At 37.9% G+C, this 11,512-nt stretch overlaps 1 long non-coding RNA gene across 1 annotated transcript; it reads right to left on the minus strand.

Moving 5' to 3' along the window:
- Nucleotides 1-8,000: 8,000 nt before the first annotated feature.
- Nucleotides 8,001-9,350, minus strand: LOC131176041 (uncharacterized). Its single transcript, XR_009146196.1, has 3 exons — nt 9,263-9,350; nt 8,758-8,815; nt 8,001-8,186 (listed from the first exon to the last, which is right to left on the minus strand). It is a non-coding gene; the product is annotated as an uncharacterized LOC131176041 (long non-coding RNA).
- Between the last annotated feature and the right edge of the window lie 2,162 nt (nt 9,351-11,512).

Below are 11,512 nucleotides of genomic sequence, written 5' to 3' on the forward strand. Positions count from 1 at the left end.
ACCCTGTATGAGGCCTGCTGGACTCCCCAGCTATGTCTCCAGTACCTGCGCGTGGCAAAAGCGACGCGCTAAGCAATTCTGCTTAGTGGTGATAATATAAAATAAAATAACTAAAATAAAGTAAGTATGCAGAATGTATGTTTACATTTTTGGTAGACTAAATTTCTGATATTTATTGCAGTATAATTTGATTAAAAATTTGTAAGATTCATTATCATCGCCCGAGTAACCCATACTAGTCGACTGGACTGGATAAACGGGTAAACTAGCATTGCGTACTAAGTATCTTGGACCATCACACCATCGATCACATTGTATCTCCCGGTGTGCAATTGAACAGTTAATAAGCTGTAATAATTATCAGGGATAAAACCCGAGTATAACAACTCAAATAACATAGCCAAAGACTATTATGTCACAGAATGGCATGGGAGGCCATGAAACACAGAATGGCATGAAGCCATATGCAGTACTGCTAACAGAACCCTATTGGCATGCCAACCTATCCAAACCAATCTTGTTAGGTATACTAGGGCATACCACATTTTGTATTCTAAAATTGTTGGTATTGGTTGCCAATACCATTTCTAAGCTTAATGTTAATTGTACAAAATTTTCAATTTCAAGCTTTGTGTTTACTATTCCATTAGTCATTTTTGTATTGGGAATTTGGCCAAATGATCAACATGAAAGTTGTTTTTTATTTTGTCTAGTTACATTTCCTTTTTTGAATCACTCCATTTGGAGTTTTGTAGCTCAAGTTATGGCCCAAAAACCACAACTGGCCGGATTATAATTTTTCCTGAATTTCTGGACTGACTAAATCTATAGTATTAAGAGCAGTGAGTTCAGGTCACTTTTTGAATATGTTATGGTCATAATTTGGGTTAAGTTTCTTCATGAAAGTTGTAGTTCTATATCTCAGCTTATTGTTAGTAAAATTTCAGGTCAATTGGATCTTTCTATACTGAGTTATGGCTAAATGACTAAACACTATTCATTTGGTCATTTTGCCCAGGCAGAATGCAGGTCACCCGGATTAGGGCAATTTTTTGGTCAACTTGGTTTGGTTTTCTGGGTATGGTTTCTTCACCAAAGTTGTACCATTATATGTCTAGTTTCATGTCCAATTTTCCTTGCACCAATTGAACCTCTACAACTCCAGTTATTACTACCCAAATCTGCTAGACTCATGCCCAGTCCTGCAGGTCACCAAGGGCGGCCACACCAAACTCAAATCCCACTATACAACCCACTTCATTTTTTATTCAAACAAAACCAAATGGTCACTAATTCCATTAAAACTTACTTTCATCATCACATGATCAAAGTCTCATTTTCATCCCAAACCCTAACTCAAACATCACAAACCATGCATTATCATTTGCATTTCATCATTCTACTTAAGAGATGCATATTAAGGGCAGCCATACTACCATTTTAACTCCATAAAAATCATCACAATCTTACCCCAACTAAGGTTGCCGAAATTATAGGATGGCATACAAATGGTATTTCATAAATTTCTTTGTAATTTGTACTCATTCATAGTCCTTAAACATGAATTTAAAGTGAAAACCAAGGTTAGGTCACAAACCTCTAATGGAGTGAAATTTCCACTTGCTAGGGTTCTTCTTTTCCTTTTTTCTTTTTCCTCCCAAAAGACTCACCAAGATGTAAGAACACTTTTTTGTGTTGGGAATATAAGGTTTAGTTGGTTAAAAGCTATGGAAATCAAGCTTTCAAAAGCTTGTTAAGGTTGGCTATGGAGGGAAGGGTGACGGCAAGGAAGAAGGTAAGAGAGAGTTCTGATTTTTTTCTTCATTTTTCTGCCCATTCAGTCTCTTTTAAATAAACTTATGCCATGTGTCAACATTGGATTGGTTGGGAGAATTTTAATGACATCATTATGATGTCATAATTCTAATTTCTTTCATTTTCTATCCTTTTCTTTTCTATTTAATTTCAATTAAATTTTTAACAACATTTATTCACATTTTACGTCATATAAATTATTTATTTAACTGGACAAGTTAGCTAAAAATCATATCTGAAGACGAAATGACCAAAATGCCCTCCGTTTGGCTTAACGAGCCAAAATTGTGTGTACCGATAGAAAAATTTTTCTAAGCATTTTCTTGGCATTATAATGCCATAAGAATCTCAATAACCCTTCTTTGAAGTCCCAAAAATTATTTATAATTTTTTCCCTGGGTCTAGAGTTGCTAACGGCCTTCACCGTCACTTCCCTTTCGAGTTACTCATCCCTGGTGTTTCGGCTCGTTTAACCTTAGTGTATTTCGTTCCTATAAATTTTTCTTGATTATTATGAGCATTATTTAGTTTCTTTATAACTCCTCACTCTAGTCTATTTAAAATTTCAAACATTCTAGCTACCCGGACCGACATTGATCACCGGAATAGTAGACTGTATGGACTAGCTAAAGTGAGAATGTTACAGTATTCCTCGCCTAACCTTCTCGATACTGTTAACAAGTTAAAGGAATCTTTTCCCATTGCTATTCACTTCACCTTAGGAATGGGGAGCAAGTAGAGGTTGATCCAATCTTATAACTTCAAGCTCTACATTTTGGCCTCTAACACTGCCCCAACTATGACATGCTCTGAGTCTTGCAATTCTGGGTTATATATGTTGACAACTGTTCTCATTGATGTGGTCCTATCCTAGGCTCTTTAATTTTACTTTTTAATTTATCTCGTTTACGTTGTTCATACTAACGCTTTGATTATTGTATTTCTTTGTTTTTTTTTTACTATATCTGTTGTGTCATTTACACTTTTATGTTACTTGGAATTGATTCTCTGACCATTTTGATTAGTACCCCACTAGTACCTGAGCTTTTTACCCTCCAATCACTAAACCTTAAATATCTTGCACCATTTTTGTAATGACTTTTCACCATTGTCTATTCTGATATTGAAAAGCATACCCTTAACTACCTTGAGGAAGGGATCTACATGAGTTCCATCTTCCATTATACTTAATCAGTCGAAACTTAAGGTATTAGGTACCTAATTCCCATCCCTAAGTTCAAAAGAAGCACATCTGTCATGATTTTATCACTTATGACTCTTATAATGGAACTTGTATCCTCCCTAGGGTACTTAGGCCAACAACTTTCTGTCACACTACCGTCCCATTTGGGAAATTATTCCGTAGGTCACTATACTAATAGTAACCTTTTGTCTCTCTTGAAAAGATACTATTATATTATGCAGTACAACTGACTGTAACAGAGGTACTATGTTTATCATATTGCCACAATTATGTAAGGCCATTTACTCTCTTATCATACTGCAAACTTTTCTAAAAAGTCATTTCATAGGCTATGAACATTATTCATAAACTTGGGTCTCTTTTAGGGAGCAAAGCCGTACTCTACACCTTACTGCCACACTAAGGAGATGCTACCTCAATAAACTCTAAGCAAAATGTCTATCATAATGCTAAAACTATCCAAGATCCCATACAAAAAACTAGATGGTCCGTTATACTACAACCATACTAAAACTTTTAATCTCGTGGTACCTCAAGCTATAATGTTGTGCTCAAATTAGGATAACCAAGTTACTGGCTCTAGTTATCGCCTAAAAGTAACAATTGATACTCTATCCTAAGGATTTTAAACCACAATTAGGAGTTTCCTAACTCCTCTACAAGAACAGAATTTTGTTATGGCGCAACTATAACACCTTCACTTTAGCTAGTCCGTGCATTCGACTGTTTTCGGTGATTAATGTTGGTCTGGATAGCCAGAATATCTGGAACTATATCTAGACTAGAGTGAGGAGTCATAAATAACTCAAATAATGATAAAAAAAATTTAGGAAAAATGTTAGAAATAAAAGACAACCAAGTTAAATGAACTGGTGCCTTAGCGATGGGTAACCCAGTGGGAAGTTGCGGTCCTAGCAGCTAGGAGCCCTAAACTCAGGAGAAAATTCATGAAATAATTTTTGGGACTCCAGAGAAGAGTCATTGAGGTTTCGATGGCATTAGAATGCCAAGAAAATGCTTAGAAAAATTTTTAGATCGGTACAGACAATTTTAGTTTGTTAAGCAAAACGAAGGGAATTTGGTCATTTCGTCTTCGGAGATGATTTTTGACCGACTTGTCCAATTAGGAAAATAATTATTATGAAATAAAATATGAATAAATATTACTAAAAATTTAACTGAAAGAGAGTAAAAAAGAAAAGAAAAGAAAAAGAAAGAAAATTGGAAATTATGACTCACATGATGTCATTAGTGTGCCTCCACCCAATCACATTGTGACACCTCATTCTAAACCCAATTCAAGAAGTCAAATGGGCAGAAAATGAACCAAATTTTTTAGTCTTCCCTTACCTCTATCCCGCTGAACCAAGTCCCCAAACCCCTCTCCACCATTAAAGCTCCCATAAGCTTTGAATCCCACTTCAATTCACCTTAAAACCTCACCCTTTCTTCATAAAAAATCTCCCTTACCACTAGAGCAAGACTTGGGCAACAATTAGAAGAAGAGAAAGTGAGGAGTGAACAAGCTAGAAAATCACCCAAGAGGTTAGTGCCATTTTTTTTTATGAATCTTTGAGTTTACCTTGTGTAGGTTAGGAATTGAGCTAGAATTTGGATTGAATGAAACAAATTTTACATGTTTGACTCCTTCAAATTTTGGAAGCCTTAAGGTACCATAGATTTTCAATGAGTCAAGTGAATTATAATTGTGTATAGATGCCATTGAACATAGAATTGATGATTAGAACACTTGATTATATATTATTTGAGCAAATTGGAATTGTGGAGTTAGTGTTTGGGGAAAACCTAGGCTTTTGCTCATGTGTTGGAGATTGAAAGTTTTAATAGTCAATTAGTGACCATTTGGTTATGTATGATGAGGAATTGAAGTGAATTGGGGCTTGGGATTTGAGATTGGGTGTGCTGCCTTGGGTGATCTGCAGGGCTGGATGTGAGTCTAGCAGGTTTGGACAGCTATAACTGGAGTTGTGTAGGTTCAATTGGGGCAAAGCCAATTGGACATGAAATTAGATACATAATGGCACAACTTTGATGAAGGAACCCTACCCAGAAAACCACAATAGACTGACCTAAAAATTGACCAAATCCGGGTAACACACATCTGCCTGGACAAAATGACCAAATGAACAGTGTTCATTCATTTGGTCATAACTCAGTGTAAAAAAGTCCAATTAACCTAAAATTTATATCAATGAAAAGCTTAGACAATTTAGAACAACCTTTATGCAAAACACAAACTCTAATTCTGGACTTAACCAAATGAAATTGTTAGCCAAAATTGAGCTACCAAATCTGGCAGAATGGGATTTTGCCCAGAAATTTTGGGCAGATACCAATCTAGCCAACCTTGTTCAAATTGACATATCTTGAGCTAGAAAACTCCAAATGGAGTGATTTAAAAAGAGAATTAAAGAAGACACAATAAAGAACAACTTTGATTAAGAACATTTGGTCGAATTCTCACTGTAGAATTGCCTACTAGAATAGTAAACTCTAGCACCCAAAACTGAAATTTTTGATTTATTTGGTTTGAAGCATTGATTGGCAACTAATGCCAACACTTTTGGGAACCAAATTGTGGTAATTTCTTGTGATTAAAACTCATGTAACTATTATATATAAGAAAGTCAATATTTTGACTCGAATAGTAAAATGAATAGTAACCTTACATGTTAAACACAAATATTCAATTAAGAGCTTTATAATATGCCCTAGTAGATCTAGTGAGATTGGTTTGGATAAGTTGGCATGCCAATAGGGTTCTGATAGCAGTACTGCGTATGGCTTCATGCCATTCTATGATATGATAGCCTATGGCTATACTGATTATGATGTTATACTTGGCTTTATGCCTTATTGCTTTTATGGCTTATTAGCCATTCTGTCTGCACACCGGGAGACACATTGTGACCGATGGTGTGACCGTCCAAGGCACCTGGTACCTAGTACTAGTTTACCCGTTTATCTAGTCCGGTCAATTTGTATAGGTTACTTGGGCATGGAAAAGTATAAATGTAATTGAATTAATTATTAAAGGAAGTAAGGAAATTAAATATCAAGATAAAGAACAAGAATGATTTCAATAAAAAGAGGCTCAAAATCATCAAGAGAACGATTAATAAAATGCTAGGAAGAGTTAATATAATAAAATATAATTAGCCTTCGACTAAACAATAAGCTAGCAATTATTTATTTCTTATAAGCACAATAATTAGAAATTTTTTTTTCTACTTTTATTTGTATATTATATGTTCTTATATTATTGGCACTACTAAGCTTTATGCTTAGTGCGTCACTGGTTGCAACGCGTAGGTACTGAAGATTTGGCCAGAGAACTCAATAGACCATAGACTGGGAGATTAGAAGTTTTGATATTTAGGTCCTGAGTGTCACCTCCTCAGCAGTGCATATTTTGGTAGACTCCACCAACTTGTATTTTATTTTTTATCATTGTAATTAAATTTTGGATATGTAATGTAAATTATGTATTTTTGTACATTAAATGTGCGCATGATGTAAATTAATACAGTTTCAAATTTCATATTTGAATTGTGTATGTATGAAAATGATTTGAATTTCTTATGTATTTATATGAATGAAACTTATTGATGTTCTGAATGAGAAAACGAATTTGAAAATATATATAAAGATAATTGTAATTATTTCACACAGGTAGGAAATCATCAAATTATTAAGAAATGAGGGGAAACTCCATCAGTTTCTCTGATAAAATAATTAGATCTGAATTTAAATAAAATTTTATGTGATAACCAAGAATATAATGTGATAAGTTAAGACGCTCCAACACATTGTGTGGCATGCCTTCCTCGGTTAAACTGTAGACGGGTGAGGGGTGTCACAGCAACTGTACCAAAAAAAAAAGCTATTTGCAAAACCTTATCATAAAACACCATGGGGATGTACACAGCTCTACACAATGATCTCATGTCCATATTGTAATCTGTAGCTTACAACACAAACAATAAGAGCACTGCATAGGTTACTGTAGTACATCCCAATAAACTATCATCTCTAAACCCTTACACCTCCATAAAAACCATATGGAAAACTATCCTGATAGAACACTCAATTAATACTATAAACTTGCCCTAACTAGGCAGTTCACAGTGGTACCCAAACCCTTACTTAAGGCAACTGCACTATCATGACTCATTCTATGTACTCGTGCCTTACATTAATTAGACATGCCACATGGCCCTATACTGACTAATCACATCATCTCCTGGGGCACTTATCACTATGGTAGATATCAGCACATTCGCTAACTCCAATTATATCACTTATAGTCTCATGAGAACTGATATATTGGACACACACCAAGAAATACAACCAAGGGAAACGCTGAAACTAGAAGCAAGAAATTATAGAAAAGACAAAATAGGATCCTATACTCCGCATGTGACAAACCCAAAACAATATTTCCTATGAATCTAAAGCCTAAGGTCTGATATTAACTTTGTCAAGATCTAAATCTTAGGCTAGACCAACACTAAGACTTGGGTCAGCATAAGGCTTCTGAAGCCCGTAGTAAGCCTAATTATTTCAAGCCTAAACTAAAGCCCATAAAAATAGTCCAATTTTAAGAAAACAAACGGATAGAGTCCAATCATAATTTGGACTATCTAACAGAGAATGCTAACTCACCCGACCTGTCACGACCCAACCTATGGGCTGGACCGGCACTAGGACCTGGGCCAGCCTAAAGCCCCCGAGGCCCGTAGTAAGCCTAACTGTTCATTAACCCAACTCTAAGGCCCATTTGGGCCCAGTATCAAGAAAACAAACGGACAGAGTCCGGCCATAAAATGGACTTTCCAATGGGGAGTTTTCGACTCACCCGACCTGTAAACACAATAAATACTCAATTGGGGAGCTCAGCTCACCCTCCACATACTCATATCCTCATAATAATAAATAGGAGCTCAGCTCCCTAATCCAATCCATCAAACATGCATATCATTATACGTTTACAGGTCCAACATGATAATAATATTACAGACCATAATCAATAAATACTTCTAACACATGCGGAAATTCTAGGAGTAAATAAAATTACACAAATATTGATAAACAACCTGCGAAGTAGAAAAGCAGGTTAACCCAGAATAAAATATCCTCCTGTGGCCTGTAAAAATTTTTGAACAGGAGTGAGCGTTCGACTCAGAGAGTAAAATATCAATTTTAACCATAATCTCTATAACTATCTAAAACTAATGCACCCTGTAGAGTGAAATGCAACATCAACAACATTTTCACATCATAACATCAAAAAGGTAAATTTGGAGCACTCACGCACCCTGTAACATCAATCATAATATATGGGAGCTGATCCCCTATACAGCTCTCTTAAATCCAACCTGGTGCCGAAGAACTCATTTCGGACTTCCACTTAATAACCAAATCGAGGGTCCCAAATGAAGAACTCAAGCCGTGACTACCCTCGAAGGATCGGGTCCATGAAGAACTCAAGCCGTGACTACCCGTCCTATCCATAGTCCACACCACATCACACGCACGCCAACGCACGCACACTGCTCCAAATTACTGCAACAACATTCATGGCACTTTAACAGTTATCAATGCAACATAAATCGTTCCTAGAGTTTAACTACATAATTATATGCATATAAGTGATGCATGGGCATGCTGACATATAATAATATCGAAATTACAATTAAAATTAATATTTTACTCACAGACTTGACGGCAATCACTGTGGCGGCTGGGCGGAGGAAGAAGGCTGTCCCGGCTCACCTAACAATTATATTACAATTATTTAATACAAATGACTCAATACAAATCAAGAAAAGACCCAATACGTCCTAAGTCGTGCCGAAAATCCGGCAGAGTCTCCCCTATACCTAGGACCTACCCAACCTGCAAAAGGGCTCAAAACACACTTCTATATCCACAATCCATATATCCACAACTCAATCACATCACACAGCCCCTCCTGGGCCCATCAAATCAATCATTCATCACAATATGTAAAATTTCAATTTAGTCCTTATAATTGATTATTTTTGCAAAAACTGCACAAATAAGCTCTAAAAATTATAAAACTCTGCCCCGCGGTCCTTAGAAATATTACTAAGCTATTGCAAAAAGAATCGTAATTTTCTAAGCTACCATGATTATTTTATGGATTTTTAATCCTATTTAAGCACTAGAAAATTACGAAAAAGCACGGTTCGGGTTTACCTTTGCCGATTCCGACTTCGGGAACGCGCTCGGGATGCCTGACAATGGTGGGGTAGCCAAAACCTCGATCCAATTCGGAGACTTTTCCAGAGTGGTCTGTTCGCCGGAAATTCACAGATCCGGACAACTGTCGAATTTCCGCGAATTGAGGATACCTACACGAAGCCCAATAATAATATATAAAAAATCAGGGGTGTTACATTCTTCCCCTTACGTAAAAATTCGTCCTCGAATTTTACACAAGGCGTAATAAAGCACATGATTATACATTGAGCAGATAAGGGTACTTGCTACGCATGTCCCGTTCTAACTCCTGTGCACTCTTCCACCGATCGACTCCTCCACAAAACCTTAACCATAGGGATCTGCTTTTGATCTCACTGTCTCACTTGGTAGTCCACTATGGCTACAGGCTGCTCCTCAAATGTCAAGTTCTCTTTTAGCTCTATCACATCCGGCTGCAGTACATGAGAAGGATCGGGAATGTATTTCCTGAGCATGGAGATGTGAAACACGAGATGAACGTGAGAGAGGTTGGGTGGTAGCTCCAACCGGTAGGCAACTGCTCCAACTCTATCAGTAACCTCAAAAGGTCCAATATACCGAGGTGCCAACTTGCCCTTCTTTCCAAATCTCATGATTCCTTCATCGGAGAAACCTTCAGGAATACATAGTCGCCATCGCAAACTCCACATCCCTCCGTCTGGGTCTGCATAACTCTTACGCCTCTTGAAAGTCAAGCTGCTGCTCGATTAAAGGAGCTATCTCTGAAGTGTACTGCACTAGGTTTACATCATGCACCTTCGCTTCCCCCATTTCTGTCCAACACAGAGGAGACCTACACTTTCTTCCATATAGTGCCTCATAGGGTGCCATTCCTATGCTGGAGTGATAACTGTTGTTGTAGGCAAACTCCACCAAAGCTAGCTGATCATCCCATTGACCTCCAAAATCCAAAACACTCATGCGAAGCATGTCTTCCAGTGTTTGGATTGTCCTTTCGGACTGTCTGTCTGTCTGAGGGTGGAAAGCCATACTAAAGTTCAACTGTGTGCCAAGTGCCTCCTGCAACTTTCTCCAAAACCAAGAAGTGAACTGGGGCCCTCTGTCAGATATTATGGAAGCCGGAACTCCATGCAATCTGACTATTTCTCGAATGTAGAGCCGCATACTGTGCCACGAGTATGTAGTCTTTGAGGTAAGAAGTTAGCTGATTTGGTCAAGCGGTCTACAATTAACCATATCGATTCTTATCCTCGCGTGGTACGAGGCAACTTGATCCACAAAATCCATAGTGATCATTTCCCACTTCCATTCTGGGATAGGGAGCTCTTGCAGCTTCCCTGACGGTCTCTAGTGTTCAAACTTCACCTTCTGACAAGTCAAGCACTTGGACACAAAGTCTGCTATGTCTCTCTTCATGCCATTCCACCAATAGCTATCTTTCACATCATGGTACATCTTGGTGGAACCTGGGTGGACACTGTACAGTGTGTAGTGTGCCTCTCGCATGATTTCATTCCTGAGGTTGTCCACATCGGGCACACATATCCTAGAACCTTGCACTAGGGCGCCATCATTGGCAAATCCGAACTCACCACCTTCACCTTGCTGTACTCTTTCTATAATCTTCATCAATTGTTGGTCTCTGTGCTGGGAAACTCTAACTTTGTCCCTCAAGTTTGGCCTCACTGAAAAGTGAGCCAACAATACCCCCTCATCTGAAAGATCTAGGATTAAACCTTGATCCATCAACTCATGTACCTCTTGAATCAACAGTCTCTTCTCTGCTGAAATGTGCGCCAAACTGCCAGAAGATTTTCTGCTTAAAGCATCTGCTACTACATTGGCCTTCCCAGGGTGGTACTGGATGGGGCAATCATAGTCTTCCAGAAGCTCCATCCATCTCCTCTGTCTCAAGTTTAAATCCCTCTGTTGGAAGATGTACTTCAAACTCTTATGGTCGGTGTATATCTAGCACACTTCACCATACAGGTAGTGTCTCCAGATTTTTAGTGCAAAGACTACAGCCGCCATTTCCAAATCATGGGTGGGATAGTTCTGCTCATGCCTCTTTAGCTGCCTTGAAGCATAAGCCACTACTTTTCCATTCCGCATCAAAACACACCCTAGGCCAACTCTGGAGGCGTCACATTACACGGTGTATCTTTCGCCGCTCATAGGTAGTGTTGACACAGGGGCAGTGGTTAGACACTCCTTATCCTCATCATTATAATTGACTCTATCGAG

This window comes from Hevea brasiliensis, chromosome 18 (genome assembly GCF_030052815.1).
Source record: "Hevea brasiliensis isolate MT/VB/25A 57/8 chromosome 18, ASM3005281v1, whole genome shotgun sequence".
Taxonomy (NCBI): Eukaryota; Viridiplantae; Streptophyta; class Magnoliopsida; order Malpighiales; family Euphorbiaceae; genus Hevea; species Hevea brasiliensis.